The sequence below is a fragment of the Phocoena phocoena genome, chromosome 10 (genome assembly GCF_963924675.1).
Source record: "Phocoena phocoena chromosome 10, mPhoPho1.1, whole genome shotgun sequence".
NCBI classification, from domain to species: domain Eukaryota; kingdom Metazoa; phylum Chordata; class Mammalia; order Artiodactyla; family Phocoenidae; genus Phocoena; species Phocoena phocoena.
In genome coordinates, this window is record NC_089228.1 from 83,855,686 (window position 1) to 83,870,646 (window position 14,961).

General features: G+C 41.5%; 1 protein-coding gene and 2 non-coding genes across 3 annotated transcripts in view; all 3 read left to right on the top strand.

The window, feature by feature from the left end:
* The window catches only part of LOC136129040 (zinc finger protein 665-like), a 472,691-nt gene that overhangs the window by 370,815 nt on the left and 86,915 nt on the right, over positions 1–14,961 (top strand).
* Positions 3,659–3,730, top strand: TRNAM-CAU (transfer RNA methionine (anticodon CAU)). Its single transcript has one exon. It is a non-coding gene; the product is annotated as a tRNA-Met (tRNA).
* TRNAK-UUU (transfer RNA lysine (anticodon UUU)) lies at positions 5,576–5,648 on the top strand. Its single transcript has one exon. It is a non-coding gene; the product is annotated as a tRNA-Lys (tRNA).

Sequence of the window (14,961 nt, forward strand, 5' to 3'; positions counted from 1 at the left end):
CTTCTATTAATCTCTGTTTTATTGACTCAGGAATATTCACTTATATTTTTTCTACTTTTACTTTCTTCATTTGTATCTAATTTTTTTATTTATCCCCATCCCTTGAGTGTTGAATGATGTGCGATTTTTTTTATTAGTTATCTATTTTATACATATTAGTGTATATATGTCAATCCCAATCTCCCAGTTTATCCCACCACCACCCCTCCCATGAAGTGCAATATTTTTAATGAAAAGTTCTTGATTTTAATATAGTCACAGTTGTCATCTTTGTCTTTATTGTTGGATTTTCCCCTTTTAATTAAAAGTTCTTTTCTACCTTTAGTTCCTAAAGATATTCTTCACTGGTATCCTTTAAATGTTTTTACTTTGTCTCCTCCCTGGAAACACTTCCAGGTCAATTCAGTACAATTCAATCCAGATGACCACATTTAAAAAAATCTGGGGCTTCCCTGGTGGCACAGTGGTTGAGAGTCCGCCTGCCGATGCAGGGGACACGGGTTCGTGCCCCGGTCCGGGAAGATCCCATATGCTGCGGAGTGGCTGGGCCCGTGAGCCATGGCCGCTGAGCCTGAGCGTCCGGAGCCTGTGCTCCGCAGCGGGAGAGGCCACAATAGTGAGAGGCCCGCGTACCGCAAAAAAAAAAAAAAAAAAAAAAAAAAAATCTGCTGAGGGAGTACTACAGGGGAGTGGTTAAGCAGCATTAAGCAGTGGGCTTTCAAAATGAAGGTTTGAAACCATATACAAGCCCCTGTGCTCTTGTCCTTTGAGGTTAAAGGCTTTTTGCTTTAACATCCCAGGCCTCCTCTGAGTCTCAAAATGTTGACTCAAGAGTTAACGATTAGGAATTGTGAAGACATAGACACAAAGAATAGCTGTTGGTCCAGGAAACTAGTAACAATTTAGACTATAAACCAGCCGTATAGCAGAGTCACTGAACTCCCAGCTCCCTGAAAGATAGACGTAAATGTCGGACACACATTACTACCTTTCTACAGGAAGCAGACGCCCACCAGATGAAAACTGCTGACCACAGGCATGGAGACCCCAGACTGACTGAAACCAGAAGATGTGTGGTGCTCAAAATTTCACCTTGATGCCAACCAGTCTGAGAATTGTGCACAAGGTCATCACACACCCTGGAGCCCCTCCCTCACACTGCCTTTAAAGGCCGGTGCCTTTAAAAACCATATTAAGATGGTTTTTTAAGGGCACTTGTCCACCATCTTCTTGGTTAGCTGGATTTCTCTTTTTTCTTCTTTGCTGTTGTTGTTTAGATTTCTCAAATAAAGTCACTCCCCTTGCCTCAGCACCTCGTCACTCAATTTATTGGCCTGTCCTGTGGGGAGTAGCTGATCCTGCATTCTTCCTGTGAAGACATCAGGCTCCCTCTTTGAGAATTCAGGCCTGACTTTTCAAAGGTGATAGAAAGATAGTAAAGAAGCTGGGGGGGAGGGGGAGAGGTTTGCAGGAAAGAGAACCAGACTCTATAGAAATCTGGGGAGCAGGACCAGATACATAACTTACAGGACCCAGTGAAAAATGAAAATGAGGGCCCTTTGTTCAAAAAGCAGGAAGAAAGTGCTGTTAAAATTATGAAAATATACCCATATGAGTCTGGGTTAAGGGCTCACGCCCACCAAGACTCCCACCCAACTTAGCCTGGCACTGTCAGGCTGCCAGACTGGGGCAGGGACAACAGGCACTGTGCCACACCCGAGAGGCACCAGAGTTATGCTCCTTAACCAACCACCTCTTCCCTAGACCTCCCAGGGGGCTCACTGCTGAGGCAGGTGTGAGAGGGGGGTGGGGAAGGATAGTAGGGCAGGTTGCCAGCTGAAGGGTACATTGGCCACCGAAAACTCATCTCTGGGTGGCGGGACCTGTGAGAGCCAAGGCTTCAACGAAAGCCCCACAACTGCATGTGTTCCGTGTCCTATTGGACCTCACGAAACGTGTGTAAAGGTAAAACTATTAAGAATTTCAAGAGAGCAATTGCAGAGCATTAAACCCCAAGAGCAGGACCCTTCTGAGTGTGGGTTTGGGGGCAGTGAGCTGCGTGACTGCATAGGTCTCAGGCCCATGAATCTGGCCCATTTAAGGAGCACAGATCATATTCAGAATCTTGTGGGAGAGATACTGGCTTGGTCCCTCTGGTGATGAAACATCGTCTGCAGCTCCTCTAGCCGCTCCATCCTGTAGCTGAACTGTGACTGCAATATGGGCCTTTCAAATAAGAACTTTAAGCAGATGAATAGAAATTGAAAGATAAATTTGAAGCTAAAGATGAGGCAATAAGGAATGAACAATAGAAATGGAATATGTGTGGTATATGCCCTAGAATCCAAAGCTACATAAATGCCCACAAAAACGGTGTGACCCTCAAGGACTCAGGTTACTTTGCTGGAATATGAACATTTGCATTGAGCATTTGAAGAGATTTACAGAAGGCCACTAATAATGCCAAGGCCTGGACCCCAACCATACCTCATCGAATTTCCAAACCTTCCTTCCAAGGTTTTCCTGGGAGAGCACTCAGGACTAAAAGTTACTGGCTTACAAGACCATGGGCCAATGATTCTCTTTTTGAAGGTGGTAGTTTTATTCTGTTAATGTAGCTGGGGAGGTTACTGGGGATGACAATATCTGAGGAAGTGATGATTCCATGGCTGCGGTCTTAGGAGGTTAAGACAAAATCTGTGGCTTCTGTAGCAGAGAAAATGAAAAAAAGTAGAATCGGAGCCCTGCAGAATTCAGAGGGGAATTGAGAAGGACAGAACAGCTCAGAAAAGGAATCAATCAATCATCTCCTGAGGTAGACTTATGCAGCAAAAATCACCCTTCTGGATTATGAATATTGGTGGCTAGGTTCGTCTCAAGAAACTCGAGTTTTCTCTGCCCTTGGAAAATGATAATTTCTGGTTCCTAAGGAGATTGGAGTATTGATAACCTGTCTTTGTAAAAATCCACTAAAAAGTTTCACCTCATCCGTAGCACCTTCGATGTCCAACACTTAATTTAGAAATATATTAGAGCAATCCAAATCATACAAAAGAATGTGGCATATAACCATGAAAATAGAAAGGGAGAAGTCTGGTTTTGAATAAGCAGGCAGCAGGTGGCCGTGGACTGAGGTGTGAACAAAGAATCCAGCTAGGGCAGATCACCTTGGGCTTCACGTCTCCCTCAGCTCTGCGAGTGACAATTCTCGGAAGTATTTGCTTTTTCTTCTCTTCCGCCACGTCTTCAGTTTCTCCAGGGGCGTACAGTGCCCCTGCCCTGTCCTCGGCCTTGCCATTGAGGGGGAAGAGCCAAGGCGTCGCAACTTCAGAGTCTGGGAGTGAGCTGTGGGAGGCGTGGGGGAAAAAAGTCTGAGTTCTAAATTCATCCCTAGAAATCGGTGTAGGAGACCCTAACGGGTTGAATACCAAGTTCCTGAGAAAGGGTTTCAGAGCTTCGGTTTTTGAGTAAATTGCAAAAGTGCAGAAGCCTTAGAGATTTGCTTGTAGGCAGCAATCTTGAGGAGGAAATGTGGGGCCAACTCAGAATGAAAGAAGGAAGTTAGTGGGAAAGGGAGAGGGGGAAGAATCAACAGGCTTGAGCATCTATCAGTCTGTATACAAATTGATAAGGTACAAGAAAGTTACCCAGAACAGAGAGCAGAGTGGCGCAGCGGAAGCGTGCTGGGCCCATAACCCAGAGGTCGATGGATCGAAACCATCCTCTGCTATGACTTTTCTTTTTCCAATATTGGACCCAACACACGTTATTCACTTCCTCAAACTACAAGATTCCCATAAGAACACCAGGCAGAGGCAGCTAAATTCAAGCACTCATGACAGTGACACTACTGATTTACATTTCTTGTTTTCTTTTGGATCTTAATGAAAATTAACCTCTATCAAAAATGTGTCTTTATCAATGTTTATAAAGCTCGCAACATATTGGGAAACAATGCAACATCTTAATTATCGTCTGTGTGCAGTGACTCTGTCACTGCATTTTTGCCTATGCAGACGTGTTAACAAGACTTGAAATGGAACAGGACCCTTCGATCTTCCCTGCCCCTCCCCATGCCCCCCCGCCTGCCTTTTATCTGTAGAAAAACTAGCCAAAAGAATAAGTATAATCAGAGAAGTGAGAAAATGCAGAAGCAAAGGAAAGCAGTCAAAGAGGACAAAATAATAATAGTTTAGTCATTGAGCAAAGTCAATGCCCTTTAGTTCCTCCTCAAGGGCTATAGGTAATATTCTGAGCCACATCCTGTGAGCTGTCTTGTAGATACTGAAATTCCCACCAGGTGGAAGAAGTTAACTACCTGATGACCAGACTGTAGCCACGACCTAAGCTGCCACAATTCTGAGAACTGACCTCAAAGAAATGGGAAAAAATCGGCCGTGGAACTAAAGATTGGCTGTACTCAAAACAATCAAGATGACACTGATCAGACCAACCACAACCAATTTCAAGATGACTGTCAGAGCTAACAGTGCTATTTCTGCATGTAGCGCCCTCCCTCCGCCTATCCACCCCTGAAACCCGCCTTTGAAAGCTCTTGGCCACTGATTGTCAGTGGGGGGAGTCGGCCTTTGGACAGGAGTCCGCCCTCTCCCCTGGTTGCCGGCCTCCGAAATAAAGCAAACTTTCTTTTTCACTAAGCTTGCCTCTCAAGTATTAGAGCAGCGGACAGCCGGACCCCACTTTCGGTAACAGTCTCATGAACAAATGAAGACCTGCCGTGACAGAGGCAGCGAATGCTGTTCCACCTGCCTGGTCCTTCCTGCCTTTAAAGAGAGTGGAGCTCAAGATAAAATGTGGAGTTGAAAAGTAAAGGAATAGGACAGGGACAAATGTGGACTCCCCACACTGGCAAGAGGGAGGTTGGAGAGACGAAGGGAAGAGTAGAGGGGGAAGGAGACTGGGGAGAGGGTGAAGAAAAGGCGTGTGAAGGAAAGGTGGGCGTGCTGAAAAAGTGACATGTAAGAAAATTTTGAAGAAGTGGGTTTTCAGGGAGCTCTTTTCCTGGACGGAAGCACCACTTCGAAGTGGGCGTTAGGTTGTTTCTTGCTGTGGCGTTAAAATTCCAGGAGACCCCAACTCTGAAAGAAAACACTGGAGGAAACAAAGGGAAATAAACCTCCTCCTTGTGACATAACCTTCATTCTTTACCCAATTTTTGATTTTCCTGAAGTTCTTCCCACCTACTGATGTCATTGCCGGTGAAGGAGCCTGCGCGCCCGCTCTAAAGCCGCCTCTGATGAGTGGGTGCCGCCTCAAAGGGCTCTGTCTGCAATCATTAACTGCAGGAATATTCCCTCCCCAACGGATCCCACCCTACTCTCAGCACGACTTTCCCCCTGCAATAAGTGCTACACAATAATTGTCTGTGCAACGAAGAGAAAGTTTGGGGGTTAAATGGAATCTTCAATACAGTCAAGCCAGTTGCAGTGTTGGGTCGGGGGTACGCGATCAACGCCCCTGGCAGACCCAAGTGATTTCCGAAATCATGAACATCACTAGCACACCTCGGTGTTCTTAGGCATTCTGTATAATGAGTTAAAAGTGTACCACTGAAGCCTGAATAGCTCAGCCGGTAGAGCATCAGACTTTTAATCTGAGGGTCCAGGGTTCAAGTCCCTGTTCAGGCGGAATAGATAACTTTTCCATTTCAGGTAACAGAGCCCATTTAGAAATGCCTCTGAAAGTGGGGAAACCCTAACAGCCAAATCAGGGAAAGGCACTAACCTAAAATAGTTTACCTTTTAGTTTTTCATTAATTTTCCTTTCCCAAATATTCACAGAAACACTTCCCCAAGTTTCTAAGAGGAATCGAAAAAGGGCATCATATAAAAATAATAAACCAGTAATAGATTTATTGAGAAGTAAGCCATTTAAAGTTCCCTTAAAATGATTCATTAATCTGGGAGTGGAGGGGAGCAATTTGGATGGACCCAACTAGATGTGATGGTATTAGGAGGTGGGATCTTTGAGAGGTGATTAGGTCATGAGTTAATCCCTCCTAAATAGAAATAGTGCCCTCTCAAAGGAGACCCCAGAGAGCTCTCTCTCCCTTCTGCCACGTGAGGCAACAGTGAGAAGACAGTGGTCCATGAGCCAGGAAGCTCTCACCAGACAATCAAAGAACATGAACCATGAAGATTTGCCTGTTAGGCATTTGGTGCCTGTCTTTCTTTAGAGAATCTCTTTTGTTTCTTTAGTCTGAACAATAATAACATAAGATTGTATACTCTTCCTCTCCACCTCCCTTCCCTCTCATCACAACCAGTTTTAATCAGTACCTTTACAGCTATTAATTCATACTTTGGTGCAGTTAACTATGTTTATGCATATAACACTTCATCCTTCATACTTAATTTTAGTGGGTTAAATAGTGTCAGCTGGAATTTGTGTCTTTCTAGAACCTCTGAATGTGACCTTACTTGGAAATAAGTTTTTGCAGGCGTAATTAGTTAAATTAAGATGAGGTCATACTGGGTTAGGGTGGGACCTAAATTCAATGACTGGTATCCTTATAAGAAAGGTCACAGATGCAGAGAGAAAGAAGAAAGTCATAAGAGGACGGAGGCAAAGATTGGAATGATACAGCTACAGCCAAAAAAAAATCAAGGATTTCTGGGATCCACCAGAAGCTAGGAAAAGGCAAGGAAGGAATTCTTCAGAGAACCTTCAGAAAGAGCATGGCCCTGCCAACATCTTAATTTTGGACTCCTAGTATTCAGAACTGAGAGAGAGTAAATTTGGGTTGTTTTTAAGCCAACCAGTTTGTGGTAATTTGTTCTGGCAGCCCTAGAAAACTTACTGTTTTTCCCTCTGTGTAGCACATTCATTTTAGATATCCAAGTTGTCTCCAGTTCTCTGCTGCCTGGAATTGCTACAATGACTGTCCTCTGCAAAGCCACCTATGGAACTGAGCTGGAATTTTACTAAGGACTATTCCTAACAGTGGAATTTCTACTACCAAGAGGCTACACAAAAATAAACATGCATTTAATGCCCACCCTGAAAAATCTAAGACCTAGATTTTAAGACTAAGCCCTTACCTTTATTCCACATAGAAATTCACACATCTATATATGATCTTATCATGACAAAGTTAAACAGAGGAAATACATCTAAATCACACTGGTGTGAAAAAAAGTCCCAGGGGAAGGTGACCCTTGAGGTAAATATAAAATAAGGAAAAAGCTTGAGGTGAAGAAGAAAGGAAGTTCTTTGGAGCAGAGGGAGATTTTTGTTTGTTTGCTTTAAAGTTTAATGCCTATTAAAGAGCATTTCTTTGCTATTAGTGATTAAACTATAGCAATGCTGCGATCCTTTGCAGGGCCGTTTTCAGATTTAGATAAGTGGGGAATTCCTTTTTATAGATTCTTATAACAGATTCTTATTGTAAAGATTGGTGAAACTCCCAGGAATTCACTGCCCAGAAAGAGTTTCAGGACACAAAACGTAAATGTCTCTTCAGTTGAGACTCTTTTGAATCGATGGTTACGTCTTCCTCGTTAGCGCAGTGGTGAGTATCCCTTCCTGTCATACAGGGGGCCGGGGTTCGATTACCCCGCGGAGAGGCAATGTTCCCAGTCTTTAACTACACAGAAAGGGAATCTTGCTGCTTTGTTTCTCTCTTTTTGTTGTTTTGTTTTATGTTGAATTCCTGCGTGTTGGTTTATCAATGCGTCCACCAAGCAAGCAAAGGCCTACAGATGGGAATCCACGGCCGCCTTCTCTCTGAAGAAGTTACCCTCAGCGTGGCGGTTCAAAATGTGCACATTTGGCTCTGGAAATATTCCAGGATCTTGCAGTGGGAATTTTCATTTGCTGACTGAGGTGATGGAGATGTTGCTTGTGCAGGAACCGCCCTTGGAAAACTCTCAATGGTCCCCAAATTTTGATGCATATTAGATTAACCTGGGTGCTTTTAAAATGTCTGGGGGTGGGAGCCAGGCTTCAGTAGGTTTTTAAAATCGCCACCTAGGTGATTTCAATATGCGTCAAAGTTTGGGAGCCGCTGGTCATTTCTCTGTCATTAGTTACTCTGACAATGTTACTAACATATTCCATTTTTTATTGTATTTAATATAAAATTTAAACTATTTGTAAAGCATTATAAAAAATGTAAACCCACTAGTGATCTAACATAGATGATATTGTTATATTGTTGTTGCCCATTATGTAGCAACAACAGAAGTAACTTTGTGTTTCTCCTCCAAATCATGGAGTCACCACAGAGTGTCAAAGTGTGCAGCGGGGATAGTATGTTTCAATTCATGTAAAAATACGGACATTTGAGCTGACACCTTCCATAGCTCTAATTTGCTAAAGTAGTTTCATTTTTATATGTAAAAATGAAAACCTATTGTGTTGGTTAAAAAAGAAAAAGCCTGATAATGTTGTTGTTATTAGGTGCTAGCTAACATAAGTTATACAGCACACCTAAACATATACAGTGTGCTGGTTTCTTTTATACTTGGATGTTTTGAAATTTGGACATATACAACCTGTAAAAATTGCTGAACTTGTAGTTTAAAATTTCAAAGTCTGGTGATTCTTGATGTTTATACAATTACATTTACTAATATACTTAACTGTAAAATTCTTATCTGGAAATAATTTCAAACTTACAAGAGGTTGCAAAAATAAAAATACTAGAGGGAACACCCTTTACCTAGATTCACCTTTTCTTAACGTTTTACTCCATTTGTTTTTATTATTTCCTCTATGTATATCATATTTTTCTGAGTCATTTAAAGTACATTACATAAACCTTCCCCCTTTTCTCCAAAATACGTCAATATGCATTGCCTAAAAAAGAAAAAGAAAAAAAAAAAAACACAGGAACCAGCAACTGAACAGAGACTTGAACCCTCAGCTCTCAGATTAAAAGCCTGATGCTTTGCCAACTGAGCCATCAAGGAACTTATTGTTAGCTTTAATTCATGCTATAAGTAACCAAATTCCATTAGCAATTTCAATGCCCAGGAAGAGCTGGAGTAATCCATGGCTTCAGAAAAACTAGGGTCTTCCAAAAGTGTGGCTCGACCACTTGAATCATTTACTCACCGAGCAGAACATTTAACCTCTGCACTGTACGTTCAAGCACACTTTTTAATTGCTGGGAGAATGAAGATTATTCCTAGAGTCAATTATTGCCAAAGGGGATTCGCAGATCTGGGCAGAAGGACCCTCAGAGACCGTATTTACTTCTCAGATATGTTTGAAGAGAAGATGCACAGGCTCCCTCACCAACCTGTGGGGGAACTCAGAGGAGATGACCATTTTTAGGAACGACTGGAGTAACTGAGGAGAATCTTCCAAAGAATGAAAAGATGGGGAGAAATGAGGTTCATAACCTGGACCTAATGCAGGAGAATCAAATCTGGTTGTACCCTTTGGTAGTTTCCCCTCAGTTTCAGAAATGGGATGTCTGGGTTCTTCAGGGCTAGGGGAAAAAAATCCAAGACGTCCTCTAATTTTCTCCTCCACATTTTATCTAGAGGTCCACTCCTCCAAAGACAGGAATGACTTGGCAGTTAAGGAAGTAATGCTCTTGTTTCATTCAGTGTTTATTGGTTCGTGAGACAGTTTTTGAGCACCTGTAGAGAGATCATGGGGACAAACATCCCAAAGCATAGATGGCAGAAGAGGAAGATAAGAAGTGCTTATTTTCATGAGGACTGCCTAACCCAGGACTACTTATTTTTGAATCAGTAATCCTTCTATTATTTAAGGCATTATTTACTGTGGTTTCTATACATGAAGCCAAATGCAATCCTGACCAAATATGAAGAAAATAATGCATAAAACTCATATTACCTATAATACTAACCATTATGAAATAATGTGTGTGTAAATGTCATTTTATTATATAAGTTACACACAGAATTTCAGAAATTAAATATAATGTGACAATTATATACCTGGGGAATAACATTTAGATATTACTAAATGTGATCAGAGGTCATTTTGACTTGACCAAAAAAATACAAACCATCACAGCTGCAGAATATTTTTCCTCCCAATGTCCAAGTAATGTATAAAATAAACATCCTCTCTGTATCTCTGAGCTTCATGTGATTTTAGGTACTTTCTCTGACTCTCAAGGTCATTGATAAGATAAAAATCAGACATGGAAGAAAGAATAGGATGAGAGCTCCGGTGAGGCCTAGGGATGGAGGAGTGGGCAGGAAAGGATGATAATCTTGATTTGGGAAAGGATGGGGACAGGTTAAGCAATGAGATTATATGTTGCACAAGTTCTCTGCCAGATAGATAGGTTTCTTTGCCTTTACTCAAAAACATCAGGTCTCATCCCTTTTATCAACTTTTGCCCTTGCTATTCCCTCTACCTGGAAATATCTACCCCAGATATTCACAGGAGTCAATCCTTTTATTCATTCAGGTCTTTGTGCAAATGCCACCTTCTCAATGAGACCGTCAATAATAACACTATTCAACAATGTCAAAAATCTCCCTCACATCCCGTATCTCTTCCTTGCTTAATGTTTCTTTATGGCTTTTACCACCATCTAGCTGTCTGTATATATTAATTATGAGACAGAGAAAAGCAGTCCTGGACATCCAGGAGCTGACCTGGCATTTACAGCTATGTCTTGATGTTTTCTTGTTGAATATAAACAATTTCCCAGAACATCAATATCAGACAAGACCTCTCTAGTAAATTAAGACAGAAACAAGACAACTCCATAACAGTGCCTGCACACAAATGAAAACATGAACATTGTCCAAGCCACAGAATACCAAACATTTCCCTCTCCCACTTCATATAAATGACTGTTGCTTCTTTACTAATTCCAGCTCTAGTTTTACTCTAGTTTGCCCTCCCTTTAGATAAGATTTAAGATATCCAACCATAGAATTACCCCCACCTCCTGACAGTATACAAACAACTGCAAAGCCATGCTTCCTTAAACCCTCCCCCAAATCACCTAACCAAAGCCCAAATCCCATAATCAGTTCTTTCTAACACTCTTTGACTGAGACACTCCACTGTTACCCTGCTGTACATTCTCTCTTGCTGCAATAGTTAGTAAAACCAACTTTTTCAGTTGCAGGTGTGTCATTGGCAGACTTTGGCAGGAGTGTGTTTTGGCACTCATTAGCTTGGGGTACTGTCTGCCCCCAGCCCCCAACTGCTCCATTTCTGTATCCTCGGACCCAACTACAGAATCTGAGTATACATTAAATAAATATTGTTAAATAAATAAGTGAATAAAAAAATAAATCAAGTCAGCTTTATCCATAGGAAAGCAAAAAGTCACATTCTTGGGAAGGGAAGGTCAGGAAAGCAGCAAATAATATCTTAGGTGCTCAGTCAGACAAAAAATTACAGACAGGTAAACAACAAAAGTAAAATCAACTCCCCTTTGGCCATTGTCCATATACAAAGTAGACTGCAATAACTGATTTACACTTGGTGTCTACAACACTGGGAGCCCTAACCATAGGAAATGGAAGCAAGGACAGTAGGAACTAGCTTGACACAAAATGAAGAATAAACAACAGAGTAAAAACCTCTCACCTTTACCACTGGGGTCTGGGGGGCTGGGGTGGAGAGAGAGAGAAACTAGTTGTTACTCAGTAACGGCTATCAACCCTTTTAACTCATGTATCTATTATCCTGTATCACATAATACATCGCATCCCCTTTCCCTAGGCCATTGGGAGGAAATTAATGGGAGAAAAGAAATGAGGGAGATAAAAGCCAGTGAAGAGAAGATATGGAAGGAGAAGTGAAGATTATGGGGAGAAACACCGGAAGAGTGTGCAATACGCCCGCCTCGTACTCGTAGACGGACAGTTCTAATGTTTAAATAGGTTTATTTTTTTTTTAACTAGGTTTATTAAAGGAGGGCTTTAGCCCTTCTCACGGGCTCTCTCCTTGCCTATGTTACTTTTTATTTTATTGTGGGAATGCGAGAGCATGAACACTGCGGGAAGCAGGCTGAAGCGGTCTTCGAAACCAGCGCTACCTCTGTTCTGTGAGCTTTTCTATGATTTGTGAAATTCCCACACCATGGGGACCGTCGTGGGCCGTGGCCTGGCGGGCCTTTGGGAGGCAGGCAGCGCGGTGCGGGAGGGGTAAGGGGACGCGTGGTGGGAGCGGCTTATCAATACCCCCGGCTCCCGGGCTCTGGGGCTGACTTAACTTTGTGCCATAGCAACAGCCTCCAGCTTCTATCAAAATTTGTCTTTTTGCCTCTTCCGTTTTGCGATCAGTTCAGAGCTTTGTGTTTCACCCCACGTATTCCGGATGTAACACGAATTTCACTGGTTGTTAATCACAGCAGCAGATTATACCACACTTAAAAGCGAATATGTCAGGATGGCCGAGTGGTCCAAGGCGCCAGACTCAAGTTTCTACTTCCCGAGCTCAGGGTTTCTGGTCTGGTTGGAGGCGTGGTTTCGAACCCCACTTCTGAGATGGGGTTGTTCTGTTCTTATCACGCCCAAATTCTGCAACTTCTGTGAGTGAATCGCAACTACCTTCGTAGGAGGCGTTGCCAAATCTTACCCAATACCATCCATATTTCACCCTTCTCAGACCAGTGCGATTTAGATGTCTGTTCCCTCATCACGCCCGCCTTCCTTCCCTCCTTTCCTTTTCTTTCTTTCAATAAAAATTGCATGTTTATGAATATCTATGGAATAATACTAATATATCAGTATTAAAAGGCAGGTCTTACATGGTTATAAGTTCCTATATTCAGTATTTTAACTGTTCTGTAAGGATAACTTTTGAATATTCTTCCACAGCTCTCCTGCGTGACCCTCCCTCTTCACTGTCCTCAACTGACTCTCTTTTTCTTCTCCTTCCTCTTTCCTTTCTTGCATACCTTCTCCCATCACGTCTCTTTGCTAGTCTAAGGGTATGGGCTGTGAAATGAAGAGGTTGATATATTCTATGGCATAAGGTAAGAGAGATGTGAGAGGCAGAAGGAGTAGAACAGTGATTCTCAACCAGGAGTAATTTTTAAATATCAAGTTGCTTTTATAGACAGAAGGAAAGAAAGAGAAAGAAGAAAGAAAGAATGAAAGAAAAACTTGCCCGGGTCCCATTGCCCCTAAGGATGGCTCTACCTAACAGAACCTAAATTATTTGTTAAATATATGTTTTATTACTTTGATTTTTTTTGGTAAATCCAGCAATTCATATGTTGAATCTTCTTTGCTTTTCTTTTTACATATCATTTTCTACCTAATCCTTTTTGAAATTTTAGTTCTGTTTTTGTTGTTATCTTCTAATATCGTCTATATCGTTTGCTGTTTTTTTCATTGTCAATTCTTTTTTGTGCTTGTGCCATATATATATATATATATATATATATTTTTTTTTTTTTTTACAGTGTATGTGTGTCTGTGTGTGTGTGGCTCTTCACCCTACTGCATGCTGATATAGCCCTTGGACCTGGCCTGTATGGGTTTTCGAGCTCTTTAGTTCCCAGCTGGGTTAGGTCAGTGGGAGTCGCAGGAGGAGAGATGAGTGGCAGGTATTTACTTCTTGTCTCTCTCCCTGCAGGTCACCACATGAGCTGCATTACTTGACCGGGGGCCACATCTCAAGGTAGCCCTCTCTACAAGGCTCTCTTCTTCTGAGTTCAAGTAATTACACTCTCTCGATGCCTCCTCAGGTATAGGAGTAATAATACCCCTACTATTACTTGTGCTGGAGAACTACACTCTCCCTGGTGGTTTTTCTCTAATTGTATACATCTTTATAAATAGTCCTTATATTAAAAATAAAAATGAGTGCTTTCTGAATGTCTCAGTATAAATTCCTCTAGCATGCATATGCTTTAAAAGGTTCAATATTACTAGAAGTCTTATTGTGAAATACATAAGTCTTCTGTCCCCTAATTCCTCAAATTATCTTGTCTAGATGCCACCAAAATTAACATTTTAACTGTTTCCTTCTTGGATTTACAGATCTCTGTTTTCTTAAATAATATGTATAACTGCTATTATTGATTAATCAATTAAGATATTATCCGCTTACTTTCCATCATGTTAATTAGTTAATTGTTTTACACCACCATCACCCACTACTCCTTATCCTTCCAAAATAATTATGTTCCAGCTTTTGTTTAATTCAACATTTATTGTTTATGTCATTTTCCTATGAAAGTATTATACACAGCATTGTTGTGAGCTATGATTCTGTTTCCATTCTTTACTGGATGCTAATAATTGCCTAAAACGGCAAACTTTAAAAAGAAAAACTTTAATGTGCCTAAGTTCCTTCGCATCTATTGGTAATTGCTAATTCTTCCTTAACTGCCAAATAGCTTTCAGTAGAGCTTTCCACAAAATCAATCAAATCAGGTAATACATCAGTTCAAATATTTTTCTTGAAGCTATTTTTCCAGTTGACCTCTACTTGCTTGCAGTCTGAACTGGCTGCTCTGTGGACCTGCTGCATAGCTGTCATCTGAATCTTCTCTTTGCTCACCTGTTTATAATCTATTTTTTGTTCGTTTAACTGCTCCACTGTTTTAGTGGAGAGTGTTCTCAAGGGTTTTTTGTTTTTATTTTTTAGGTTATAAAAATAACTCAGAGTCTGAGGTAATGGTGAAGAGAGCCTTCAATATGCTTATCTGTTCTGTTAGACTTTCCCAACTTACATCGGTTGCCCCATACATAGATTCTTAGTATTTTTACCTTTCATTTTTGAAAGTCTGCTTTTTTCAGTCCTGCCAGCAGGGTAAAGCCCTAACTGGCAGAGATCTGAGAGTAAGGTGAAGAAAACGAGCTAAGCATTTCGGCCTTCAGCATTCCTATACACCAAAATGCTTAACCTCTCCCGTTCTCACTATGGTACTCAGATCCTCATCTGTAACAGTCTAACCCCATTCTTTATTTTCTTTGAAGAATAAATCTCCAGATTTCTTCCTGGGTGGTGGAAGGCCAAACTGTCAGTATATATAA